This window comes from Paramisgurnus dabryanus, chromosome 8 (genome assembly GCF_030506205.2).
Source record: "Paramisgurnus dabryanus chromosome 8, PD_genome_1.1, whole genome shotgun sequence".
Taxonomy (NCBI): Eukaryota; Metazoa; Chordata; class Actinopteri; order Cypriniformes; family Cobitidae; genus Paramisgurnus; species Paramisgurnus dabryanus.
The window spans coordinates 42240787-42252794 of NC_133344.1; the positions used below are offsets into that span (position 1 = coordinate 42240787).

General features: G+C 38.0%; 1 long non-coding RNA gene across 2 annotated transcripts; it reads right to left on the reverse strand.

The window, feature by feature from the left end:
• Window positions 1–5785: 5785 nt before the first annotated feature.
• Window positions 5786–8577, reverse strand: LOC135771553 (uncharacterized). Of its 2 annotated transcripts, none has more exons than XR_010542967.2 (5): window positions 8209–8577; window positions 7622–7663; window positions 7413–7503; window positions 7235–7314; window positions 5786–7058 (listed from the first exon to the last, which is right to left on the reverse strand). It is a non-coding gene; the product is annotated as an uncharacterized lncRNA (long non-coding RNA). The 2 variants fall into 2 exon arrangements; XR_010542966.2 differs by having other exon boundaries at window positions 7611–7663.
• Between the last annotated feature and the right edge of the window lie 3431 nt (window positions 8578–12008).

The window sequence follows — 12008 nt, forward strand, 5'->3', positions numbered from 1 at the left end:
ATCTCAAGCAACGCTTGGAGAAGAGGCTGTCACCACTTACCATTAAAGTAGATATCGCGGCAATATCCGCGCATCATGTACCCATAGACGGTAGATCTGTGGGTCAGCACGATCTGGTCATTAGGTTTTTAAGAGGTGCACGGAGGCTGAATCCTTCGCGCCCTCCCTCTATTCCTCCTTGGGACTTGTCCATGGTGCTGAAAGCCCTTCAGGACTGCCCTTTCGAGCCTCTGCGGACGGTGAGCGTCAAGTTTCTCACTAAGAAAACTTTGACGCTCCTCGCATTGGCTTCTATTAAAAGGATAGGGGATCTCGGGCCGGCTGAATCCAGCGTTACACTGAGACCCCGGCCAGGCTACGTGCCTAAAGTTCCCACCACTCCCTTCAGAGATCAGGTGATGAACTTACAAGCGCTGCCTTCGGAGGAGGCAGACCCAGCCATGGCTTTGTAATGTCCTGTGCGTGCATTACGTGTGTATGTGGATCGCATTCAAAGCTTTCGGACCTCAGAACAGCTCTCTGTCTGTTACGGTGGTCAGCAGAAAGGGAAAGCTGTCACTAAACAGAGGATGTCTCATTGGATTGTAGACACAATCGCCCTGGCTTATGAGAAACAGGGCATTCCTTTGCCTTTTGGTTTGAGAGCCTATTCAACCAGAAGCGTGGCTTCATCTTGGGCTTTGGCTCGTGGCTCCTCGCTTTCAGATATTTGTAGAGCTGTTGGCTGGGCGACGCCTAATACGTTCACTAGATTCTATAGTGTTCGTGTTGAGCCGGTATCCTCTCGAGTTCTCTCGTCAGATCAGTGAGAACATTGAGGAACGGCTCCTGTGTCGGCTTGGAGCCTTCCTTTTTGGTGCTGCGCAAAAACCGCACCATTATGGAAGGCCATCAAGGCAAAAACGTTACAAAAAATGTTTTTTGTCTTCTCCACCGCTTGGTGGCCGATGTTGCGGAGCCTCTCACTAGATGTATCCTTGACTATCTGGGTGAGGGTAGCGCCCACATTGCACCCCCTAGTGGTTTCTTTGTGAGTATTTCCGTGGAAAGTTTCTGATTTACCATGTTTCCCTTAGCGGAGTTCGTTCAGCGCCTCTCTAGTGTTGCTAAGAGAGTGTATTTTTTTAGACCTCGTGTCTTTTTATCCATCACCTTAGTGGTAGACCTCTAGAGGGTTTTCTTTCCGCAGCGATCTTAGTCCCGCCTGACGAGTTCGCTTCCCAGTTCGCCTAGTCACTATCGTGGGTTAAGGAGCAAGTAGTGACCGGCCTCTGCTTCAACCCCATTTCCGTTCCCTTAAAGAGGAGAGTCGGAGAGTTTACGCAGGCACTGGAAGGGTCAGCTTCAGTGGCGCTTTGGTAGGGATTCCCAATTTGTCGGTCCCGACGTGACGTCGTAGTGACCGACTGAAAGGGAACGTCTCGGTTACATATGTAACCCTCGTTCCCTGAAGGAAGGGAACGGAGACGTCACATCCCGTCGCCACAGTTTGCTGTTCCACTGCTGATATCGGCCGGACCCTTTCCTTCTGTCCAGCTTTCTCAGCAAAAAATAGCTGATTTGATAACTGCACCTGCCGCTCATTAAATACCTGTGCGGCGGGGCGGCGCCGGCAGATGCAATTATCTGCATGCCAAGTTCATTGGCGTTTTAAAGGTTTCTCGAAGCAGATAGGTCACCCGCGAAGCGGTTCCCAATTCGTCGGTCACGACGTGACGTCTCCGTTCCCTTCCTTCAGGGAACGAGGGTTACATATGTAACTGAGACGTTTTCGATTATAATTAGCTTGTTTAAAAATAGACATTTCAGGCTTTCTTTGGATATGTGTATCAGGTTTGTGTGACGAGTATTCGCGGAGTTTCAACAAATTTTTGAAACGTGTTTTGAGAGACAGCTGGCGGAGACAGAAATGTCTGGATGCGCACCCTGTTTATTTTAAGTATTTGACAAAAACACAAAGATCTGTTGTTATTGTGAATGTACACATATTAAAGAAGACCCTTTACAGTATCAAATGATGTCAAACACGTAAGTGTATGATTATTAATGATGGAGTATTTTAAGTTGATTCTGCTATCATAAGGAGAAAACACGTCAAAACACGTCCCCGTGTTTTTGGACCCCTGGGGGGAGCCGTTCCTCGATTAACAGGATCTGCATTAGGTGTAGGCACCATCAGTGGTGTCAAAAGTATTCATATTCATTACTCAAATAGAAGTATAGATACTAGGGTTTAAAAAGACTTTTGTAGAAGTTGAAGTATCAACTCAAGCTTTTTACTCAAGTAAAAGTGAAAAAGTACTGGTTTCAAAACTACTTAAAGTATAAAAGTTATCACGGAAAAAAGCCTAGGCCGCGCCACAGGAGCCTTTTGTGCACTACCCTATCTCCTCTAAAAAATGTTTCTTAAGGCCATAATACCTATAGTGTTATATTAAAAATGTTAATGTTACAAAATTTGGGATGCACTAGGGCCAGGTAGGCAACGTCCGTCCTGGAGTGCCGATGTCCTGCAGATTTTAGCCCCAACCCTTATAAAACCTTGGCTACCTGTAGTTTCAGGTGACTTTATAAACCTTTATTAGTTTGTTCAGGTCTGCTTGATTAGACCTGGTGCTAAACACTGCAGGACATCGGCACTCCATGTTGCCTACCCCTGCACTAGGCTATCTGTTTCAACCACATACGGTATATGCCCATTAAAAATGACCGCATTTCAATACAATGCAAACAAATACATTAAAGCAGTGGTTCTCAAACTGGGGGCCGCGAGATGGTGCCAGGGGCCCCAGTTTTATAATATTTTATGAAATACATTACTTTATTATAAATTCTGTGTAATTAAACCTCAGAAAAATAAGGCTACTAAACAAAAGCAATACATTGTATAATTTAATATGTTTTGTTTAATTCAAATTGTAAGTTTTATAATATTTATGTCATACATTTTCTTTGGGGGGTCGTGAAGAAATCCACTGTACACAAGGGAGGTGAAAAAAAAAGGTTTGATAACCACTGCATTAAAGAACCATATATGTGTACTACTGAGCATTAACATGTGTTCCAAAGAGAGGAAGATATGATGACTAGTTGCCTATAAATATTGTAATGGTGCAAAAAGTCAAACTTCAGAGCAGTGCCGCTGCTGGCAAAACTTTTACAGTGGTGCCATCTTTAGTTAAAAAACAACAAAATCACACACAACTATAGTATGTATGAGAATAGAAATATGCTATTGTTATCATTTATAATTGTATTTTGACAACAACACAAACTACAATTATACAAATATGCAATTATATATTATAGCCTATATTCCTGTATCTGTACTTGTAGCTAATGGACTTTAGTAAACTTTACTTTAGTCAGTATAAATCCAAGCAATTTTGGAGAATTACTAAATGTCTTTCTTGTAAGTAAATTAAAAGTCAGGTTTAAGGAAACAGCTGATGTCTATTAACAAAAGCAAAAGTTGGTATGTATGGTTATGTGTTTGATTGATTTAACACTCAAGCATTCAGCTAAGTAGGTTTTGTTAATGCAAATAAAATTTAGGGTAGTTATTAGCATATACAAAACAACAATGTCTTTAGCATAGATATCTTTGCCATGCTTCAAAACGCAACGCAGCACAATGTCATTTAAGTTGAACAACTGAAGTTACCTGATATAAATTGGTATTGTTACACTATTTAAATCACACAGATGAGTTGGTGTCAGCAGCCAGCTGTACATTTACACAGGCTTGTGAATGTGAACTGACCTGAAAGTGGTGCGCGAGTTTTATTTAGTACTTTTCCATTTGAAGACCGAATGCTGCGTTCTGTTACTGTACAAACGGATGGCGGATGATATCAAAGCATCGCGAGAGCAAACTGCTCCGCATGCTTTCTAATCGCTCTCGCGGTTCTTTTGTTTATATTTGCAGCGCTATTGAACAAACGTTTGATCATCTGCAGTCAGCTGGGGGGGCGGGGATTGCGTACAAACCAATAGGGTGTCGGAATGGTGTATGTTTATACTTCTCATCCAACCACAATCGCATTCATCTGAATGATGCAATTTATCAAGATAGTTTTTTTTACCGATGACAAGCTGGAATGTAAAAAAAAAGAAAACAAGCCGAAATAATAGAAGTAACGAGGCGATTTTTAAAATGTAAGGAGTAGAAAGTACAGATAATTGCGTGAAAATGTAAGGAGTAGAAGTAAAAAGTCCCCTGAAAAATAATTACTCCAGTAAAGTATAGATACCCAAAATATCTACTTAAGTAAGGTAACGAAGTATTTGTACTTCGTTACTTGACACCTCTGGGCACCATGCTTCAAAGACACCCCATTTAGTTGCACGAGCGCAGACCTCCCTGGTGACTTATGTATGAGACTGTCGCTGTGTTGTCCACCCGCACTAGGACATGACAGCTTCTCAGTTGGGGGAGAAAGTATTTCAGGGCCAAAAATACAGCCGTCAGCTCTAGGCAATTGATGTGCCTACCGAGCTGATGACCCTCCTATTCCCCTTGAGCTGGTCAACCATCTAAGGTCGCACTCCAGCCCGTCAGGGAAGCGTCTGTCATTAGCAGTCCGCAATGACAAGTCGCCCATAGCATGGAACCCAAGGCAACAAACCGAGGTCCTATCCACATAGTTAGTGTACAAAGCCCACGGCGCGTCACTTTTATTAGCCTTTTAGGGCTGGCCCTTGGATGAAACCAAGTCACAGCTGAACACAACTGAAACGGCCTCATATGCAACAGCCCCAAAGGAATCACCGTGGATGCTGATGCCATAAGCCCTAATATCCTCTGTTATTGTTTCACAGTGAGATCCTGGCCTAGCCTGACTCTGCTCAGGGTATGCTGAATGGTCGCGATTCGTGCGGGAGACAGATGTGCCCGCATGGTAATTGAATCCCAGACTATCCATAAAGAAGTCATTCTCTGGGCATGAGGAAGAATGCTTTTCTTGGCGTTGAGTCTCAACCCTAGAAAAAGTAGATGTGCTAACACAATTTTTGTGTTGGACCACCACCTCTCACGATTTTGGTAGTATTGTATCATCCATGTAATTTAAAATGCGAATGCCCCAGAGTCTCAATGGAGCCAGTGCTGCATCCATACATTTTTTGTATGTGCGGTGTAAGGGACCAAGCAGCCAGAGGCAAAAAGAACACAGGTTTTCCAAACAAAGAAGCACTGCATGAAAAGAGGTGTATCCGTACTAGGAAACTCCTGTAAACACCACTGATTTTCGGAAGTATCTACTAGTTCCACTGAGGGTAAACTTCTAATTCCACCAAGTTAGGAAACTCCCGTAATGATACCAATTCGGATGTATCTTGCTGAGGGGATATTCCTGTGGTACATGCAGCCATTTGTTGCCATGGCAAATAATCCCATTGAAGATTTTGTCAGGGGACATTTTCACACCTACAGAGGTACTGGGATTTCACACCTTTGCACAATTCTAGTGTCCCCATTGGTGTTTAATCCCAACACTGATTGGTTGCTTTTAAAACTCCCTCCCAAAACTCTGACAACTATTGGGACACAACTTTGAAACTTTCCAGTTGAGATTATTTGATTGGTTACACTTTGTATTTAGCCCAACCCAAGCCCTCATAGTTTAGTGACTTGATTGGTTATTTGCCTGCTATGCAGATGGACTACAATCCCCCCCCACTATATCCTACTATACACCCCCAAAAACCTTAAAAAAATAAAAACTTGAATTGAGTTTGAAATGTTTATTTAATAAAAAAAACTGAACAATCCACAATTGTCACAATCACAAAATAATATTACACATAAATATTAGAAGTTGCATACATAAACAATACTATTTAAACTTATAAATATACAGACAGAGAAAGCAATATTAGAGTAAAATAAAACAAAATAAAAGCAACAATGAAAACTAAATTCAAAGCAGTACAATGTAATGTAGCAGTGGCGGTTGCAAATTCAAAATAAGTGTTCGGAGTGTCATGTGTGTTGCTTGTGTTTTTAAAATGTTTTTGTTGCTTCATGTAAACCATGTGCATCACGTGTTTAGTCAAAACACGTGATGCACATACACGCACTCGACACGCAGAACACATATTTTGAAATTGGGAACCACACAAATGACGGGCTATATACATGTTGTGACAAACTTCGCATCGAGTGCTCACAAAAAACAAGTCACCAGCTGCCACTGTAATGTAGTAAATATCTAAATAAAATAAACAACAACTATATTGATCTTGCTTTAAGAAATCAGTCCTACACTGCAAAAAAATGACTCTCTTACATAGTATTATTGTCTTGTTTTTAGTAGAAATATTATTTAAATTAAAATGCTTTTTCTTGATGAACAAAATGACCTAAGAAAATAAGTCTAGTTTTAGACAAAATAAATAAACACACACACACTTTAAGTGAATTTGTGCTTAAAACAAGCAAAAATATCTGCCAATGGTGTGAGAAAAAAATCTTACGTTTTCTTTTTTCATAAAAACTTAATTTAAGCACAATTTTCTCAATCCATTGTTAAGATATTTTTGCTTGTTTAGGCACAAATTTACTTAAATTGTATATTTTTGTCTAAAAACTACACATATTTTCTTAGGTAATTTTGCTCATCAAAAAAATACATCTTGATTTAAGAATTTTTAGTTTTTCTACTGAAAACAAGATAAAAATCCTAAGTTAGAAAGTGATTTTTTGCAGTGTAGATTCAATAGCAGAGCTCTGTCTTGGAATTATTCAAACATTTCTCACTGTAACACTGTAATTTCTCACATTTAAAACCATTCAAGTTTTAAAACACATAGATTTGAGTACTGTGAACTTAAAAAAATTGAGTCACATGCAGTTATGCACTTATATTTAAGTTCACACTACCTAAATATAAGTGCATAATTGCACAAGACTTAAGTTCACAGTAGTTAAATGTATGTTTTTTAAAACTTAATGGTTTAAGGCAACCGATTTCCTTAAATGGTTTGAGTTAAGTTAACTGTTGTCAGCAAAGGTAAAGTTGATGCACCCTCATCTGGACAGACATCTCTTTGGAGCCCTTTGGAAATATAAAAGTACATATAAGTATTTGGCATAATACTAATACACATATACAGATACACACGACAAATCAAATGACATAATTAAAGTTGTACATTTTAGAAAGTTTACATTAAACTGTACAAAGATACAACAATATATGATCAAAGAACTTCATAATATACATCTTCTTACTTCATTTTCTGTGTTGATGTCCTCAGAGTCTCTGTGTTGTTCTGCAGCTTCATTACAGTAGGCTAGTTCAATATAGTTGTCTATCAAACACAGAATAAAAAAATAGAATCACATACATCATAACACATCTATTAACCATTTAACCTCTTTAATTTAATAATTTCATTATTAAACTTACATCATTTTGGCCAGATTGCAGTGACATCAATTTCTTCAGTGTCTAGATCAGTCTGATGTTTTAGCTTTCACTGTTACTTCATTATATTTCTCTGGCAAACACAGAATTAAAAATCAAAATCACATATCACAATACATCCGTTTACTATTTAACATGTTTGATTTTAATTTAATGTAATCATTGAATGATTAAACATACATCATCTTTACCTAGAAACCTCTTCATCGTCCACAAAGTTGACCACATGACCTCTGTAAACACAAACATGAATAGACTTCAAATTTAAAAAGATGAAGAACAGCAAACATATAACGTTAAAATATATTATGACTCCAAGCTTCGTTACAATTAGCATCTAGGTTCTCTCAAAGTCTTGAAAAATAAGCAGCATCTACCAGAACTAAAGCAATGAGCTTTTAACAACAAAAGATCATGTGCATCATTTAAAATAGCAGAGACACACTTGCTAGCTGCTAACATTTCCAACACACAAGTTACTGTTGCTTTGTTTGTTTTAAGCAAAGAACGTCTCATCTTGGCTTCTTTAAAGTTTTGTTTTTAAAAATTTAAACATCAAATTGATTCTTCTAACAGCCCGGTTTGAATGTTACTTCGCGTATTTTTAACCTCATGTTTACCGCTGTGTACCACGTATACCCTTAAAGTTTTACTGTTAGTGCTTTAAAATCAAACAGTTGTAGTATAAAGACAAAAACGAATCATAGTAAATAACATAATATGAACAAATAGGCAACCGATCAGCGTGATGCAGGCAAATGAATTAAATCAAACTTACCGTAATGTCGATGAGCAAACAAAGAGACCAACTCCATGCAGTAACGGTTCGCGATTTTGAATCTTCCCGTCAAGCCCATAGGTAAAGCGGTCGCACCTGAAGGCAGATGAGTGGGTGCAGGTGCATCCTGGGAAATGAAGTCCTTTGGCGTTGTTTCTTCTTGATCCTCTGCTCGCACTTAATATACTTTTTTATGATCCGCGTTTTCACACTATGCATTGTTCTTTATACTTGATAATTAATAAAAAAATAAAAATAAATGTTTTTATAAAGTTTATTACGTTGATAAAGCATGTTTAGTTGAAAAACATGTTAACAGTTATTTTGAATGATGCTCAGATTTTCTTAAATATAAAATCTTTGTGAATCAGCACTTTCTTGATGAAAAACAAAACTCTGTATAAACATGCCTCAGGAATTATGTCTGGGTTTAGTGGATTAACTGCCATACTAATCATTGGAAACATTTAACGTATACCTAAATGAATTTTTACTTAAATATAAGTAAATATAAACTAATACTGAGTTAAGACATGTAGCCTAATTAATTTATTGTAAATGATTGCATTAACTAACAATGAAAAACATGTCATGTTGTAGTTAATGATGACTCTTCAATAGTTTATGATTAGTACATGCCTTAACTCAGCATAAGTTCATGTTAAAGTAAAAATGCATGTATGTCTTTTTTCACTGTGATATATTGACCCTTATTATATTATAAAGTCTACATCTCTTTTATTTAAATTGATTGATTGAAGACAAACATTATAATATGTGGACTAACTTTGTACAAGCATGCATTATCATATGCTAAAAGTTACCTCCTCAGATAGACTAGAACATTGATTGGTACCCAAACATTTTCCTTACAAGGGCCAAACCTGACTGAGGGCCGTGGGCCAAAAGTAAATGTTGTTGTGTTATATTAAAATTAAAGTTGCCCTGATAACATTACTCTGTTTATGCATAACTTATGCAGTTTTATTTTCCAAGGCTTTTTGTAGAAAAAAGAAATCGTTTTGCCAATCATTTTAAATATCCTTTTCTCTGTGTGCCACTGCCGCAACCTCTTCATTTTTAGCCTATAGTACCCGAGTCCATTAATTTCCGTGATGCATTTTATACACCTTCAAGAATGCATGAAACATAAAAAAAATTTACTTTAATCCCTTGCATTTAATTTTAATTTACATTTTGTAATGTAAAAATACAACAAAAAATGATACATTTTAGAAAATGTTTAATAAAAAATACGAACATCTGCGTCAATGACTTTTGTTTTCTTTTTCCTTATCTCACGTGGCATGATGGACCAAATTAAAGGTCTATTGTGGGCCAACTTTGGGCACCTCTGGATTAAAAGTACAGTAGCTGACAGGTATCTGCAGATATGTTTACCCGAGTTTGTCAGTCTGTATCACCCAACATGTTTTGCATTCATATGTGAAAGACTGTCTTTTAGATTATGGACCTGTCTATTGATATTTTTGTTTCCAATTTATCAACATCCTAGCTAGCAAAAATGTGTTACATGATGTCATTTGAACGGCTTCTTTTAAACGATGTATGCAGCATTGAGAGATACGTGCACAATATTCTGACCTAGGGCAGTTGGAGACATGTTTTCAAAGTGTTGTAAATATATATTCTGAATAGGCATGGGCCGGTATAAGATTCTGGCGGTATGATAACCTTTAGCAAAAATACCACGGTTTCACGGTGTTGCGGTATTGCCATTGCAACACTAAAATGTGTTATTTTCAAATGCCAGGTACAATAAAGCCTTTAAATTATAATATGCTTTCAAAACATATATAATATTTTCGTAATATATATTAAATGTAAACATCAAATCAATCACATGACTTCATGATTTAATGAATTTTGTATAAACACAGCTCATACCTTGGAGACGGTATCACAGAACATTTTAGTGGTTTTGAAACCTTGACTGTTTTAAACCTCGGTATACCTTGAAACCGGTAATCGGCCCATGCCTAATTCTGAAATAACATTTGTTGCATTTCTCTTGAGTCAGAGACATAATTTTCACACATTAAAATGGTAATTGTGTTCATTGAATTTTAGTTATTTTGAATTATGCTTAGTTTCTTAAATAGACTAATTAAATTATATTAATGGTAAACGTATTTAGAAAACACAGTTTTTATGTACCACAATACTGTATGTGCTGTCTTAAAGAGACATGGTTAACCCCCCACCCCACCCCACTCAGCTCTGAAAACAAAGAAGACACCTCTACCTGTGGGTCATTAACATATAAAAAGCCCTTCACACCTCACACCCACCCCTCCTTACAACCAGCTGTAAGGATTCCTGGAAACTTCCACCAGTTCCTACATACATCCACAAACGTAAGGTTTCTGGATGTTTAACGAGTTTACTATGGTGTATTACCTTTCCAAGCACTCTGCCTCGAAAATCTGGCAAACCTAAAGTTTAGCAGAGATTTCCCATCCCGTATTTGTCCGTATACAGCTCTTTTCATGCAGTGAAGGTTTATTTTAAGGTCAAACCCATAAAAAATATAGCAAATTAAATTTGAATAAAGAAATTCAAATCTGTGCTAACATAAACTAACAAACAAACTTAACACAAGAGTTCTAAGCTGAACAAAAAAAACACCCAAATGACACATGAGGGAACTTATATACACACCGGACTAGTCCATTACACACACACACAGGGGATAACACAGAACACAATTTAAATAGATTTAAATAAATCAATTTTTACAAAAAAATGTAAACCAAATCAAATATGTTAAATAACACAATTCAAAGTATGTTATCAAATTAGACCATTAGCCAATATACAAATTATATCAGACACAAACAACAAACCATCATACATTCCCCCCAGCTAATTTCCAACATGGAATACTCCGGGAACTTAAAAGACGGTTGTTGTTGCCAGCCGGTCCTCTATAGACACGGACTTCCACAGGCATTCCACACAGCACTAAGCAGCCACAAGTCTCCACTCCTCATACAGATAACTTAAACTCAAAGAAATAAATATTAGCAAAAAGGAAATAAACCACTAACTAGAAAGTGTGCACCCAAACTAGTTGGTGGTAAGAAAGAATGCAAATGAAAAATTAACTTAAACAAAACAACTGTGTCTGTCATTTTCATTTATGGTCCTATAATATGAAGTGATCTGTAACAAATATTGCATTAAATACTAAAGAAACAAATTATGTAAACAGAAATGTGAATGTAATGTCATGTAGTTACCGCTCTAATGTGTGGCTGCATCAATGGCCATCACACTCCCCCCTCCTTCAGGAACCTCGACAACACAGCGAGAGAGGTAGTCAGCCGTAACATTGGCCTTCCCTGGAACATACTGGACCACAAATCGAAAGGGCTGCATGGCCAAATACCATCGGGTAATTCTGCTATTGGTATCCTTCATCTTCTCCAGCCATTGTAGAGCCTTGTGGTCAGTTTCCACAATAAACTCCCTTCCCCAACAGATAATATTTTAGAGAGTCTAAAGCCCACTTCACGGCCAAACACTCCTTCTCGATTGTGGAATAACGGACCTCTCTAGGAAACAGTTTCCGGCTAATACAAGCCACAAGCCGTTGTTCACCTGGTGGGCCTTGCAGTAACGCTGCTCCAATACCCCGATCTGAGGCATCTGTTTGCACAACAAATTGTTGATTAAAGTCAGGGTTGTGCAAAATTGGGTCCTTACCCAGGGCATTCTGGATGTCTTGGAAAGCTTCCTTTGCACTTTCAGTCCACTGTAAGCGATTGGGGCATCGA